Genomic DNA, 16,493 nt, shown 5'->3' with positions numbered 1-16,493 from the left:
ATCCTTAATTAGATAATTTCTCAGTCAGCAAGCGGAAGCCTAGGTTCAATCCAGCATCACAAGTGCAAGAAGCGCAAGTTGACTCAATCACCCCAGCAAGCTTTGTCTCATAGCCCTCACAAGTCAGTTCTTCCTTCCATCATCCAGCAAGTAGAACCTTTCACTCTGGCTCTGCCTTCACAAGCTTGGAAGCAGGAGTGGCATCCACTTCCGAAATGGCTTGCCTCTGGAAAATCTATGAACAGTGCTCAGGTCCTTCATTTATAGGGTTGCTATGAGTTATCTAAGATTCGATGGCACCTAATAACAACAACAACAACTGCCTTCACGAGTCCATCAAACTCCATACCTCCTGCAGATTCTCCATAGTCGTGCTAGCTCTCCCTCTTATGGTGGTCTTGCAGCTGCTGTTCAAGATGCTAATCAATGGGTGAACCATGTCTCTATAATTGAGGCATCTGGAGACATCCCACACAGAGAGGGCTAAGACAATGGACATAAAAGCCATTTTCAAAAGTCTTGACACCATAATACCAAATAATCTCTATTGATGAAGTCTTCAATTTTAGAAGAGATTAAAGAGCACACTTTATGCAATTATGTGATATTGGAAGTTAGACATTACCAATGCAATAATTTACACTACTGTAAAGGTATTTAATTTTGTAATCATTTCATTTACGAATGGGGTGTTTTGTTTTATTTTTTATAGCAATGTACTTTGGGAGTGCTGCACATTGAAGTAGAAGAATTTTGGTTCTTGGTCTTGGATCATAATACTCAATGAGAAATAGAAAAGTAAATTGAGAGAGGGCCATTTATCCCAATGAGAAGGTTTTGTTCAGTTTGGTCTATAGAATAAGAACCACCACTACTCACGGAGGATGGGCAAACTACACATAATCCTAAATCTCAGGAATCAGCAATCTAATGAACAGATAATATCCAAATTAGTCACTATAGTGAAATGTGACAATAAGCTTAAGCTATTTAAATGTGTCATCAAAAGAGAAAGATGATCACTTATAAAATTTAGACAAATACTACTCCATCATAAAACAGAAAGGAAATAGATGTAGAATGAATTTTATGTTAGTCAAATATATTTTTATTTTTGGAAAGCAGAAACAAAAATATGACTATAGAACTTAAAATTATTAATTGCTGAAGACCATGTTTCCTGAGTGGCTAATGTAATGGACATAAAAGCCATTTTCAAAAGTCCTTACACCACAGCTTAGTTTCTGGTTTTGAAAATTGAGAAATGAAAGTTAACAGTAGTGATATAAATATTGCTTACTAGTAGAATGAGGTTATACTATATTTACAATGAAGGAGATATGATAAAATGCTAAGAAATAAATATATAATTGTACAAAATTATGAATCATATAGTAAGATGCTGTTGTAGAGTATGTATTGCTTGAGTGTGATGGAAAGATTGTCTTTCTCTCTGAATAATAACATTATACAGAGTGAATCATATTCTCTCCTTCCATATCTTGCCCTCCCCTAATTATTCCTACAACCAGGTTCCTTTTCTGTTTAAGAAGTAACAGAAATGTTTGCAAATCTGCCTTCATCTAAAAATGATTCCCTCCATCTTCTAGCAGTTTTAAGGAAAAGAGACAGAGAAGTGAGAAGAGTGGTGAGCATGTCTTTGTGGAAAGGATGCTATCAACACTGAGAATTGTTAGAAGTAAGCAGTTACTCTTTTCTGTCTCTGGAGGGAAAGGGTTTATGTTCTATTTCTCTGGGTTCAGATGAGGGAGCAGCTCCAGAAAACTGGCTAGTACACATCTTCCATTCCAACACATGCTGGGTCAACTACTATAACCCAAGGGGCTCTACTGTGGTCACCACAGAGAACTACGGTTAAAAATTCTGCAAATGCTTGCTAAGCTCCTGGAGTTTGATGGCAAGTATGAATTTTAAGGTTGAAAATTGCTTCTTGTGAGATAAATTCGGAAGAAGAGGGTTTTGAATGCAGCCTATCCCAGTACATTAGAAAATACCCTTGTGACAGGGTGCCTGACAAGATAAGAACAACAATAAGAACAATTCAGCCACCACGCTCAATCTTCCCTTTCCTGGAAATGAAATTCTACAAAAAGAACACAGACCTTAGGGCGGGAGCAGGGGTTGAATCTGGCTGGAAATCTACACCCTACACAAAAGACATAGATGCCAGGTGAGACATAGTGTTAAGAAGCTGTACTGACAGTGCAAAAGCAGACAGTTTGAATCCACAAACTACTACATGGGAGAAAGATCAACAATTTCCTCTTGTGATATTTACAGCCTCTGAAAACTCTCTGGAAGTTTGGCTATGAGTCAGTTTCTACTCAGGATCATATAACAACAACAACTTAACATATGACAACTAGGACTATGAATGAATCTGAAGACCACCTGTACAAATCACACACATTTTGAACTTAGAAATCACATGCCAGAGGGGCCTACCAGTAGTGGATGGGATCTGATGGAAACAACATGCCTCTATGGGGCCGAGGACTCTTCCATAAAAGTGGAGTCAGGTCTACCTTTGCGAGAAAAACCCTGCCCTCTGATCTGTACCTCATCTGTAGGACCTACACTTAGATAAGAGGAAGGGAACAAAAGAGCTGCCATATTGCTACTTTGTTATCTACCTTGAAGTCACATGACTCCTGCAAAATATAAATAAAACGGCAAGAAAGAGACATGATAATCCACATAATTCTAGACATCATATTAGAGTCTGAGAAAATGTTGAATACTGAATTAAGCCTTAATAAAAAAATATTAGAAATTTAAGGGAAAAGGTATTTGACAGAAAGCTTAATTTATTTTTAAGTAAATCATGTCAAGTAATTGATGAGTTGGGGCTCTTCAAGAAATAAATGATTGTAGTTATTTACATATACACAAACATATGGCATAATTAGATGCTTATGAATTCACAGAGCATATTCTGGCAAGCTGTATTAGTGAAATGATGATAATGACTATTTACATCTACGAAGCTTTATTAAAGGGGTTGGTGTTGTAGGGAAACTTATATTTTCAAATGTAAGGATTCTTCTATTAGGTAGAGATTTTTATAGTGAAAAGATATTAATTTTACAAATGAGCAGCATAGAACAATGATTTCACAAATTTAATTGCATGATGTTCAAGACTTTCATGGCATGTCTATGAAAGCAATGTTTTAACTTCTGTCCTGTTTTTCAGAAATACTTGGGTTTATCTTATTTCAGTGTTAGTAGTCTATAGTATAGGAAAAAAGGATTAAATTCTACAGACTAAAATCATTACTGTATTAGTTAATATATTTTTCTGCAAGAAAAAAATTTGCTTAGTATAACCTTGTCATGAGTAATTTCTTCCCAGTTATGTACTGTAAAGAGTGATAAAAACCTTATAGAACATTAAAAGGCCCAAAAAACCCCACAATGTAGGTTTAGATAGTACTTCACATTTGTCTTTCTACCTCAACTCTTAGTATTACTATGAACAAATGAAAATACTAATTAGGGTGAGTTTTAGACTTCTCTGTCATCCATCCCTTAGACCTTGCAACGTTACTGAAAATACTGAGATGACTGAAAAGTAGTCATCAGCAGGAAAAAGGACTTTGTAAACCATTAACAATGTTCAAACTTTGAAACCCCAGGTTAAATACAAAACCCCAAGTGTCTCCTATCAATGTGATTTTAATTCAGAATCATCATGGTATGAAGAGGTCAGAGCCTTACCTACTTATTTTTCATGTGGTTCTGTATTGCCCGCAGCTCCTCTGATCCCTGTTGTCAATTACAGTATTGTGTTGTTTGGAGGTGTTTTTGTTAGCATGCTTGATAAACAGATACTATGTTTATTACTGTTTATTTCTTCCATCAATTCAATAACGTCCATCCTGACCCATAAAATATCAGCCATCAGTTCTTAAAAGGACTTGTTGAGTGAATGACATATTCAGTGAAATGAAAACAGTATCCCAGTGCTTGTCACTTAGCACTAGTATACTCTTTTCTAGTGACAACATCTACTCTCTCCTATAGTCATTTGCTCTACTGTATAACTACAATCCCTAACTCTGCTTTCACTGCCTTATATTCTTAACCTCTCATTTCTTGCTTGTATTATTAGCTATTCCCCTTTTACCTATTTTTTCTCATATATTAGTAATAAATTATTCCATTTTTTCATTTCCCTTTATAACTATTTTTTCTCATATATTAGAAATAAATGAATTATTCTATTTTTTTTTTTTAATTCTTATCAATGCTGTGTAGAAATAACATAGGCCAGCCTCCCCTTCGGCTCTCCGTAAGGGATATGAAAAATTTCACCTCTTCTTTTTGTTGTGCATGTCCTTACAAACTGAAGCCAACTAATTTTTTCATCAGCTTTCTGGTAGGGTTTGCTGTTTGCCTAAGTGTAACAAATTATTATTTCAAAAGATTACAGGGTCATCAGAATGAACTCAAAAGTCTTACACCTAAATAGTAACAGAAGCCAAAATTTTTTTATATATATATTTTTTTTTAGTAGTTCCAAAATCTCAACTCTGAATTTCTTTTCTCAGTTTATGATAACATTGCCTTGCTTCAGGGGCCCCATACATTTCATTGAAGGGCCCTACCCTCAGTAGACAACAGCTTAGACTTTACTGAAGGACAGGTTACTTCCAGATTGTTTCTGTCTAAGGAGTGTAGGTGTTTCCATTCTTTAGTCATACCACTTTGACACACCTAATGCTTCAGTCTTCTATTGGAGAGATTATACAGGATATTGCGATAACAAAGGTGGACTAGCAGGCTAGGAGTTGATCTACCAACACAAAGGCAGACAGCTTGAATGCACCAGTTGTTCATGGGAAAAAAGAAGTACTGTCTCCTACCAAGCATTTTACAGCCTCTGAAAACCCATCAGCAGATCAACTATGACTTATATTCTACTCCCTGTCAGTGAATTTGGTAATCAGTCATAGCGTTTATGTAAGAATATTATTATTATTTTGTTGTTGTTTAATTCCAAGGGCTATATTTTATCAGTTAACAAGTTGTTAAACTTGAATAAAACTTCAGGATTTATTCTTTTTAACCATGTCTATCCTTCAATAGCCCTGGATAAGAGTTTCAAATATAAGTGATTAAATACGAAAGACTGAAACTTCCCTTACTCTTCTAATGTCCCTCTGTACACATTTTTAAGCAATCTTAATTTGAATAAAATGCACCAACATTCATTAAACTTAAATTCAGAGTCACTCAACTGTATTTCAATGAGAACTACCTAAGTGCTCTTAGGGCTATAAAAATAATATAATAAAAGTAGGACTATATCCATCCAGAAAGTAGTATTCACAAAATCTGGTTTTTATCAGGATATGCTGATGATATGAAATACCAGTCTTGGCATGGTATTAATATTGTGACCAACTCTAACCTTGAGCATTTCCTTTTCAGATTTATAATGAAAAGGAGAAAATATATGTAAGGTCCATTATCATACTATCTGACTCATACCAGGAAGTTAGTAAATGGAATTTTAATTAAACTACATTTTAAGTAGTGTCGGACATGTTTTATGATCTATCCAAATCTCAGTTTAAGTTATTTTTCCATTTCCTCCATATCTAGCATGTCTTTCCTTCTAGCTATCAATATTGTCTCTAGAAAGTAGAGTGGAATTTTCTGATACATTTACTCAATCTAGCTGTACACTAATTAACCATGTAGGATGCACTGTAAAAATCTGAACAACTTGGAAAGGTGAATATGCAGTTAATAAATGCTGTGACACTGAGATATAGTCTCTCCTATAACCCATTGTGTTTATTTTTACCATGAACTATTGGTCAGGGGAAGTTAATCTGCTTTCTAACTCATAGTTTTCTTTCCTGACACTCTTTCTATTAAAAAAAAATTGTCAGCTATTAAAAATCATTGTCCCCAGCTTTGCCACTCCCCAATAATGTCACATACATGAATTTGTAATATTCATAAAATATTATACTTAAGGGAATTAAATTAACCAAGATTTCACTTGATTTGTCTGTGTCATATGAAAACTAAAAAGTCCAGATTGTTTCTTCAAAGAATTAACCTATTTTCAAATATTGTTCACATAATTAGAAGCAAACACATCAGGTAATTAAATAGTAGTACTAGATTTTAGATTTAGTAGAGCAGTGCTAATTTATGATGTTGCTGCCCTCTTTTGGGGGGATAAAGTTTGTATTATCTAGAAGAAAATACAATTAACCCCTCCACATTGATTCAAACTTTATGAAAACAATTTACACTAATAAACTCATTAAATCAGCAACTATATGGGTGCATTGAAAAGCAAGGGAGAATGAAAATATGAGTATATTATGATGGATTCAAAGAGCAGAAAAGACATGCAGCCTGATGACAAAGAGTAGCAGGTGGTAAAAAGTAGTTTGTATTTGATAATGAGTGAATATAACGGATAAAGAAGAAAGCGTTATTTGAAAGATTTTTGTTCTGAATGGATGACAAGATGGATTATTCATAAGTACTTAAGACATTTTCTTCAAAAGATATAGCTATTAAGTACTCTGTGGGTCTCCTTTAATGACTTTAAATCTCTGGGTAATAAAAAAAATCAATCATTAATTAAATATTTATTATCTGCTATAGAGTTAGCAAGGGAGTTCCAGCGGCCTGGTGGTATGAAGCTGCACCGCAATCTCGAAGGCACGCCATTCAAATCCACCAGTTGCTCCTTGGGGGAAGGAGAGGCAATCTCCTCCCATGTGATTACTGTCTCTAAAAACCCACTGGAGGGTCAGTGATGGGTCCAACTCAATGGTACACAACAAAAACTATGTAGTTATAGTGAAGCTCTGATGTTTTACGCTTAAGGAATTGTGTTACCAACCCAAAGACACATGGTTGAAATCCACCAGCTGTTCTGCAGGAGTAAGATGGTAATCTCCTTCCCTGCAAGTAACTGCCCCTGAAAATCTGTTGGAGGCTCATCTATGAGTCAGTTCTAACTAAAAGTGTGTAACAATATCAATAATAACACAGAGCATGTCTTTAGAAATATGGAAAATACAAAATATTTGTTAAGCATCATCTCTAGTCTCAAACTATTTTATATAATCAAATATGCTTACTAAATTAACTTAGAATTACAACTACAAAGGGAAGAAAATCCAACTCAGTTGGCATTGTTAGCTTATTTTTGAAAATGGCTCAAGTAAAATCTAGAATGAAATTAATCCAATTGAATATATCCTTTATCTTACAACCACATTTCTTGGCTATATCACACTTGTAATATTCCTCCTTAACACCTCAAATAGTTTTGAACAAAAGAAATAATAGTAAATAACAGTAATAGTAAAATAAAATAAAAGTAAACAACAGTAATAGGGGCAACCATTGGAAAAGAGTACTCTAAATGTCTTGGTATAATCCATTGCTTTTCCTGGAATAGTTATTATGTGTCATTGAATCACCTATGATTCATAGTGACCCTATGTATCAATAGCTCTGCAGCTCACCCTCTCTTGAGCCAGTCTCACTGTCTCTGACATATCTACCTCCATTACCACAGTTACATTGTCAATCCATCTCATCTAAGGTCTTCCTCTTCTCCACTGTCCCCTCACCCTTCCTAGCATGATGCTTTTTCCCAAGGACTGGTCCCTTTCGGCAACATACACAAAGTAAATGAGCTTTTGTTATGTGCCCCTGGATTGCCTGTGACTAATAATGACCTTATGCACAATAGCTCTGAATCCTGTCCTGTTTTGAGACAGTCCCTGTCTCTGACATACCTAACCCCACTACTCTAGTTACTACGTAAATCCACCTCATCCATGGTCATCCTCTTTTATGCTGTCCCTCAACCCTTCCAAGCATGATGACCTTCTTAAAGGACTGGTCTGTCCTAGCAACATGCCTGAAGTATATGAGGTGGAGTTTCAAAATCTTTGCCTCTAAGAAGCAGCTCTAGGACAGTTTTCTTGTCAGTCTATGGAATGTTCAACGCTTTTCTCTAGCACCATAACTCAAAGGCATTGATCCTTCTTCTGTCATCCATAGTCTCTGTCTAGTCGTCTGATGCATGGCAAGTTATTGCAAACATCATAGCCTAGGTTTAGGTGCACCTTAATCTCCAGACAGACATAATTGCTCTTTACACTCTGGAGAAATCCCTAAGAGCAGATATCCCAAATGCTTTTTTTTTTTTATTTTGTAACTGGTGCCTCTAATGTTGATTGTGGAATTGAGCAAGCTAAAATTGTTAACAATCTCAATCTCCTCTCCATCTGTCATTGTGCTACCAATTGTCCCAATAGTGAAAATCTTTGTTTTCTTGATGTTCAGACTCAATGCATATTAAGGACTGCAGTCCTTGACATTATGCAACAAACAATTCAGGTCCTCCTCATTTTCTTTAAGTAGAGTTGTGTCATCTGCAAAACACAGGTTGTTGATGAGTCTTCCTCCAATTCTGATGCCACATTCCTCCTCATAAAGCTCAGCTTCTGGAATGATCTGTTATGTACATAGATTGAAAAAGTACAGAGACAAAACACATCCCTGACACACTTCTTTCCCGATTTTGAACTATGCAATCTTTCCTTGCTCTGTTCTGACTGCTTCCTGGTCTAAGCATAGGTTTTGCATGATCACTGATAGTCAAGTGTTCTGGGATTCCCATTCTTCTCAAAGTTAGCCACAATTTTTTGTGATTCACACAGTCAAATGCTTTTGCATAGTCAATGAAACATAGACAAACATTCTTCTTTTTTTTAAATTGAAGTGTTAATGAAAGTTTATAGAGACTTTAGATATCCATTCATTTAATGTTGCACATTTTCCTCCCTGCCCACCCTGTCCCACAGTTCACTTTTCTCTTTGAAAAAGAAAATTTTTTCTTTGAAAAGAAAAAAAATTTTCATTGTTATACAATCCCAATAGACATTTTTCTGGTGTTCACTGCTCACAGCCAAGATTTATCTGGCATTGGCTGTGATGTCCCTAGTTCCAAGGTCTCTTATAAACTCAGCTTGTATTATTGGTACTTTTCTGTGAGCAGTTTTTGGACTATCAACGCAATTTTGCTTATATGTGATATTAGTGATACTATTCAATAATTTTCACACCCCATTTGGAAGTATGTGAGACGGAACTTCAAAATTTTTGTCTCCAAGGAGCAGCTTGGTTTCACCATCTCCAAGGCAGACCTATTTGTTCTACTGTCAGTCCATGGTATGCTCAATTCTCTTCTCCAGTAACACAACTCAAAGGCATCAAATCTTCTTTGAAGAAGAAGAATAGTTATTGTCCAGCTCTTGATGCATAGCAAGTGATTGTGAAGACCATGGCCTGAAGAGGAACACTTTAGTCTTTAAACTGACATCATTCTTCTTTAGCACTCTGGAACAGTCTCTGACAGCAAATTTACCTACTGCAATCCTTCTTTTGATTTCCTGATTAATGGTGCCAAGAGTGTTGATTGTGGAATAGAGCAGGCTGAAATTAACCACCTCAATCTCTTCTCCATTTATCATAGTGCTGCCAATTGACCCAGTGTTATGAGCAGTTTATATATAAGAAAATATAATAAATTTGCTATGGTATATGTTAGAAATAAGAATAAGAAATGAGTAGGAAGCAGTTTAATATATGCAAATAGACGCTCAATAGCCATGAGGCCTCACTGACCACAATATGTGTTGACCTCTGATAAGGAATTGACTTGTTACTGTCCATGTTACCAGGGGAATGCAACTGGTATAGAACATGACTGGTAAAACCCATGTTGTTTTGGAACTAATGTGATTGGTTATTCAATTTGTTTTGAAACTAATATGGTTGGTAAAGCCAAAGTTTGAATGTTGTTATTCTTAATATTATTGGTTTAATATAATGAAATCCAAAGTGTGAATGCTACTGGTTGAAGACGTAATATTTCCCAAAAATATATAAACTCTGGAATCCCAACTAAAACTGCAATTGTGTCAAAGATAATGAACTGGACACTGAAGATCCAAAGGATCTTTTCAGAGTCAAAGAACCAACGGCTCTTTTCAGTGCCAAAGATTCTGGCCACACCAATGGACATGAACTGCTGAGACAGTGGAGAACTCTGGCTACATACATCAATGCCTGTCAACTGCTAAACTAGCTGAGGACCATAAGAGGCAAAAGAAGAAAATGAGTTGAGATCCCAGGGGTGGGTGAGTGTTCGCCACTATTAAAGAATCAAATGTTGTGATGAATTTATGAATTGCAATGTAGATAATTGCAATTAACTGTTTAATGCTTGCTACGAATTAATCAATCAATATGTTGTTAAATTTATGAGTTGCCATTGATTATTACTATGAATTAATTAATGAGTCAATAAATTATAATTGGTTTTTATAATATGTCTATGATTAATTAATTAAGGCTCAAAGCTCATGATACCCAGTTGTGAGAATCTTTGTCTTCTTGATGTTGAACGTCAATTCATATTAAAGAATACAGTCTTTGACGTTCTGAAGCAAATGATTCAGGTCCTCCTCAGTTTTGACAAGGAATATTGTGTAATGCAGGTTGTTGATAAAACAGAACAAACTTTATCCTCTAAGATTAGCAATTTCTACAGACTCCATACTGAGTGTCTCTGCCAAGACATATCTCAAAAAATGAAAGATACAGATGTAATTTAGAGAATTAAGAGATATTGGGTAGATAGATAGAATTTTAAATTGAAATAGATGTACTTCATATCTTACTCTAACAATCTATAATAGAATACTTTTTTAAATAATAACATGTATTATTGAGTATATAAATTTCTTGTCTGAGTACTTAAAATGTAGAGGACATTGTCAAAAACGTAGTACAAGCAACAACTTATCTACACTATGAGTTCAATGTAATTCATATTATTATCTCCCTTGTATAGATGGGGTTTCTGAGACATAAGAGGGTTAAGTAAATTTCTATAAACTACAAGACACCTATTAGAACAAAAGATCCTAATTTCAAGCCACCTTCAACTTTGCAAATTTAGACATAGTCTTCAGAGTTATCTAGACCGAAATACATAGTTTGGGGCTCAATTTCTAGAGAATTTTATGGCACTTTGTTTGGGTTGGGGTTCAGGAAAATCTCTCCATAAAAAATAAATATTAAGGATCTGAAATTAAGCATTCCAAAATTGGATGGTGCAGGATAGGGCAAGTTTCTTTTTTTTTTCCTATAATTATATTTTATTAATTTTCATAAACATTTACAGAGATTTTGGGCTTCCACTCATTCATTGTTGCACTATTCTCTCTACCCTCCTCCCAGTTTGTTCTTGTCCAAATGCCACAGTGCTTGTCAAAGCCAGTTCTGATCAATCTTCTTTGTCAGTGTATCCTTTGCCATTCCCTATCACTCCTCCCTGAGAGAGACTTCACCCTGAGTCATAAGGAAAAGGGGACGGCGTATTCTCTTAGCTACTTCCTGCTGAAAAGGGACGCTGTGGGTTTCAGGGTGAAGATCTTCTCTCACTACTCTAAAGGGCCCCTTTGGCAGTAGGAAACACATAGACTATTATGGAGATTGATTTTGGAATTTAGATGCACTCTTATTGATTGTGCTTGGCTGTACATGTTCATATCCTTGAAGATGTATCATGGGGGTGTTGCAACCTAGAAGACACAAATTTGACTAACAAGTTATAAGTACATGAGTCCAAAAATTATGGAAAAGTAAAAGAAAAGATTCTTTCATTGTTTGATCTATTGTTAATTAGGTCAATATAAATAGTGGTCGTCTCAATGGCACCTATTATTTCCCTTATTAGACTGCCACAGTATTTTGTGTATCTCTGTTTTGGAAAAGAATTAATATTGAAGAATTCACTGACATAAAAAAAATAGACTCATGGCTTGTACGGTTCACCGACTCTGCCCTCAAACAAGCTAAGGGAAGCTACTTTTGCTGAATCTTCTGGAGCACTTAAACACTATTTTGTGAAGGTTTTTTATATTTAACTTAGAGAAATTTCTGCAATGTGTAGTAAGGACCAAGCAATTGCAGTGCTATATCTAGCACAGACAAATATGAAAAAGACAACTGAATATACAATGTCATTAGAATTTAGAAAAACAACAAGAAAAATGTAAGACAAACTGGAAGAAAGATAGCTCTGCCACTTATCTGAGCAAAGATTTTCACTAGCTTGAAGTTATGGAGATTAAAAAATTTCTATCGGAAATCCACTGTTTTTTAACTTTTTAGCCATATTAGTTATCTGAGTCTGATTTATTATCCCTTGTGACAAAGTAAAACTGTTGTGTGTTTCTTGGTTGTAGTATTTCAGAAGCAGGTTTTCCTCAAAGCCACTTGTATGGGTTGGAGTTAGCAGTCAAATACTTAACTCTATGAACCTACAAGGCTCCATAATAATATTATCATCTTTCAACTCCTGGCTGCCTATTATGTTGTAAACCCTGGTGATTTATAGGTAATATGAGGAGATTTGTACATTTGAAAAATTGAGTGGAAACTAGAATATACAATGGCCACAATAGAGCAGGGGGAGAAAAAGAGGATGACATTCTTATCATTAAGGAAAGAATGAATGGTGGATTGGAGTGATCAATGATAGCAGACAGAGAGGGTATTAGCTTCATTCCAGGAATGGTGAGGAGGTAAAATTAAGATTTTTATTTCCTGATGAAAAATCATTCCCTATAGGAAATAAAGAAGAAAGATGAATTCACATGGTTCTGCTATTTTTGTGTGTGTAGGAATCAGTGCAATTGAATGTTGTAGATGTGTTCATCGTAAGGAGATCGATCTCTCTCTTCCATCCCTCTCCTTTCTCCTTTCTCCTCTCTCTTCTCTCTTCCTTTCTCTCATTGCTATCATTCATACCACAATGAAGTCATTGTTGCACAGGAGGTTATTATCAATCTTTCTCCTGTGGAGCGACTGGAGGACTTGAACCAACAGATAAGAGCAACCTTTGTATTAGCAGCACAATTCTGTAAGAACTCCACCACCAGAGCTCTCTGTAAGGTTTGATAGAACATCTAAATGAGAGATCAAACAGACAGTTGGATATGTGGGTTTGGCATTCTGCTGACATTTGTGTTTTAGAGATTTGAAAGTCATCATCCTGTAAGTGACATTTTATATAAAGAGAGTAGATCAGACCAGTCTGGAAGAATACATGAATAAATTGTGAGGAGCACATATAACTTCACTTTAATTTTCCAAATGTTCTAGTATATAGGTTTAATAGTTCACTTTATTTTGTAGAAAACTGAGGCTCAAATAGGATTTACTTAATGAAGTACTAAACCTAGATTTCAAATATGTATCTGTTTGAGCCTAAAGTTTACATTTTGATCCATGAACAAGAATTTTGTTGTTGTTAAATGTCCACTCAAAATGACCTTAAGAAAAACAGATCAGAATCTTAACTTATCCTTGTGTCTTTCATGTGATCTCTACCCTGTTCAGACTCATTGTAGTCATTGTGCCAATCCATCTTGTTCAGACTTTTTCTCTCTTCTTTTGACCTTTCAGTTTTCCCAAAATTCTGTCCTATTCTAAGAATTGGCCTGTCTTGATAACATGCACAAAGGTTTTTCAATAGGGTGAAAAGAAAACCTACAGACTGGGAATATTTAGTATTACCATCTCAGACAAGAGTCTTATAATGAAAATTTACAGAATACTCTTGTTCCTCCACAAGAAAAATGCTAATAACCCAATTACAAAATGGGCAAAAGACATGGAAATAATTTTCACCAAGGAAGATATTCGAATGGCAAGCAGACACATGAAAAAAAAAATGCCCCAAATCATGGGTAATAAGAGAAATGCAAATCAAAACCACAACGAGATACCATCTCACTCCCCTAAGAGTGGTAAAGTTTAATAGGCAGCAAGTAATAGATGTTGGAGAGGATGTGGTGAGAAAGGAACCCTTATACATTGTCAGTGGGAATGTGAAACAATGCAACAAATCTGGAAGGCAGTTTGGCGCTTCCCCAAAAAAACTGAACATAGAAATTCCATATGACTCAGCTATTGCGCTGCTTGGAATATAATGCTTGGAATATACTCTGAGAATATAAGAACTGAGGCACAAACTGAGATTGGTACACCAGTGTTCATAGCAGCATTATTCACAATTTCAAGAACACGAAAACGGCCCAAATGTTCAACTATAAATGAAGGGATTGAGAAATTAGGGTACATTCACACAATGGAATACTATGCAGCACACAGGAGCAAGGACTTTATAAATTATTACCTAACTTGGGAGGGACTGGAGAACATTATGCTGGGTGAACTAATCCAACCCCACAAGGATAAATATTGTATAAAACCATTATTATAAAATGAATATAAGGATCCAAGAGGGCTGGGAGAGGCTGGAAGCAGAGAAATGAGGATCTGCAGGGAAAGGGGATTAGTCATGGGGTTCTACAATTTGATCAGTGGGGTTGAGATAAATGGAAAGAATTTGTTCTTGAAAACCATGTATTCAATTTTGTAAATAAACTAGTTTTCATTGTTGTTATGTGCTGTCGAGTTGCCTGCCACTTATAGTGACCCTATGTAAAATAGCCCTAAACGCTCTTCTATCCCTTGCCAATCTTATGGTCTCTAACGTATCTATCCCCAATACTGAAATGACTGAATCAATCCATCTCATTGAGGATCTTCCTCTTCTGTTCTGTCCCTCCACCTTCCCAAGCATGACGCCCCTCTCCAAGGACTGATCCCACCTTACAATATGTCCAAAGTATGTCAGATGAAGCTTCAGAATCTTTCAAGGAGCAGCCTGGCTTCACCCTCTCCAGGACGAATTTGTTTGTTCTCCTAGCAGTACATGATATATTCAATACTCTTCTCCAGCATCAAAGTTCAAAGGCCTTCTATCATCCCTAGTCATTGTCCAGCTCTCTGATGCATAGTAAGTTAAGTAGTTGAAAAGATCAAGACCTGTAACTCAGTCTCCAGACTGACATTGTTGTTCTTCAGTACATTGGAGATGTCTCTGACAGCAAACATCCCCAAAGCAATTCCTCTTTTAATTTCCTGGCTGTTAGTACCAAGAGTGTCGCTTGTAGAGCCAAGCAAACTGAAGCTGTCAACAATATTAATCTCTTCACCATCTATCATGATGCTGTCAATGGGCCAGTGGTGAGAATCTTTGTTTTCTTGATGATGAGTTTCAATCTATATTGAAGGCTGCAGTCCTTGACCTTCTGCAGCAAGTGTTTCAGGTCCTCCTCAGTTTTAACAAGCAGAGTTGTGTCATCTTCATAACACAGATTGTTGATGAATCTTCCTCTAATCCTGACATCACACTTATCCTCATATAGCTTAGTCTCCCAGATAATCTGTTCTGCATGCAGATTAAAAAGATATGGAGAGAGGACACATCATTGATGCACACCCTTCCCAATTCTGAACTATGCAGTGTTTCCTGGCTTTGTTCTGACAACTGCCTCTTGGTCCAAGTTTCACATAAGCACAATAAAGTGTTCTGGGATTCCCATTCTTCTGAGTCAGCCACATTTTGTTGTGATCCACACAGTCAAATGCCTTTGCATAGTCAAGGAAACACAGATAGACATATCTCTAGCACTCTCTGTTCTCAGCCAATATCCATCTGAAATTAGCTATAATATCCCGAGTGCCATGGTCTCTTCAAATCCAGCCTGCACTTCAGGCAGTTCTCTGTTGATGTGCTGGCCTAGTCGTTTTTGGATAATCTTCAGCAGAATCTTGCTTACATGTGATATCAGTGATAATTTACACACTGTCAGATCACCTTTCTTTGGAATGGGAACAAATATAGAGCTTCCAGTCAGTATGCCAGGTGGTTGTCTATCAGATTTCTTGTCACGAATTGGTGAGTACATCCACCAATAGGTCAATCAGTAAGCCATCAATTCCTGGGGTCTTGTTTTTTGCCAATTCAATTCTTAAAATTCCTCCTTCATCACCACAAGCTTTTTCTCATACATTGTTTCATGAAATTCTTGTGTCCACCAATTTCTTTTGGCACCATGACTCTGTATATTCTTTCTGTCTTCTTTTAATGCTTCCTGGATCATTTAATATTCTGCCCAAAGCATCCTTAAGTATTGGAACTTGAGGTTTGAATTTGTTCTTCAGTTCCTTCAGCTTAAGAAATGCTGAGCAAGTTTGGCCCTTTTGATTTTCTGACTCCAGGTCCTTGTACATTTTACTGGAATATTTTACTTCGTCTTCCTGCAGTGCCCTCTAGAATCATCTGTTCAACACCTTAATATCTTGATTTCTTCTCTTTGCTTTAGGTTCTAGGCACTCTAGTGTAATATTTAGAGTTTATTCTGACATCAGTCTTGGTCTTTTCTTCATTTCCTATCTTTGTAATTACCTTTTAATTCTTCCTTTATGATGTTCTTGATATCCTCTGACAGCTCATCTGGTCTTTGCACACTAGTGTTCAAGGCCTCAAACCTG

This window comes from Elephantulus edwardii, unplaced genomic scaffold (assembly GCF_000299155.1).
Source record: "Elephantulus edwardii isolate Elephantulus edwardi_28Jun2011 unplaced genomic scaffold, EleEdw1.0 scaffold00022, whole genome shotgun sequence".
NCBI classification, from domain to species: domain Eukaryota; kingdom Metazoa; phylum Chordata; class Mammalia; order Macroscelidea; family Macroscelididae; genus Elephantulus; species Elephantulus edwardii.
The sequence above is the reverse complement of the archived record's forward strand: the minus strand, read 5'-3'. Positions refer to the sequence as shown.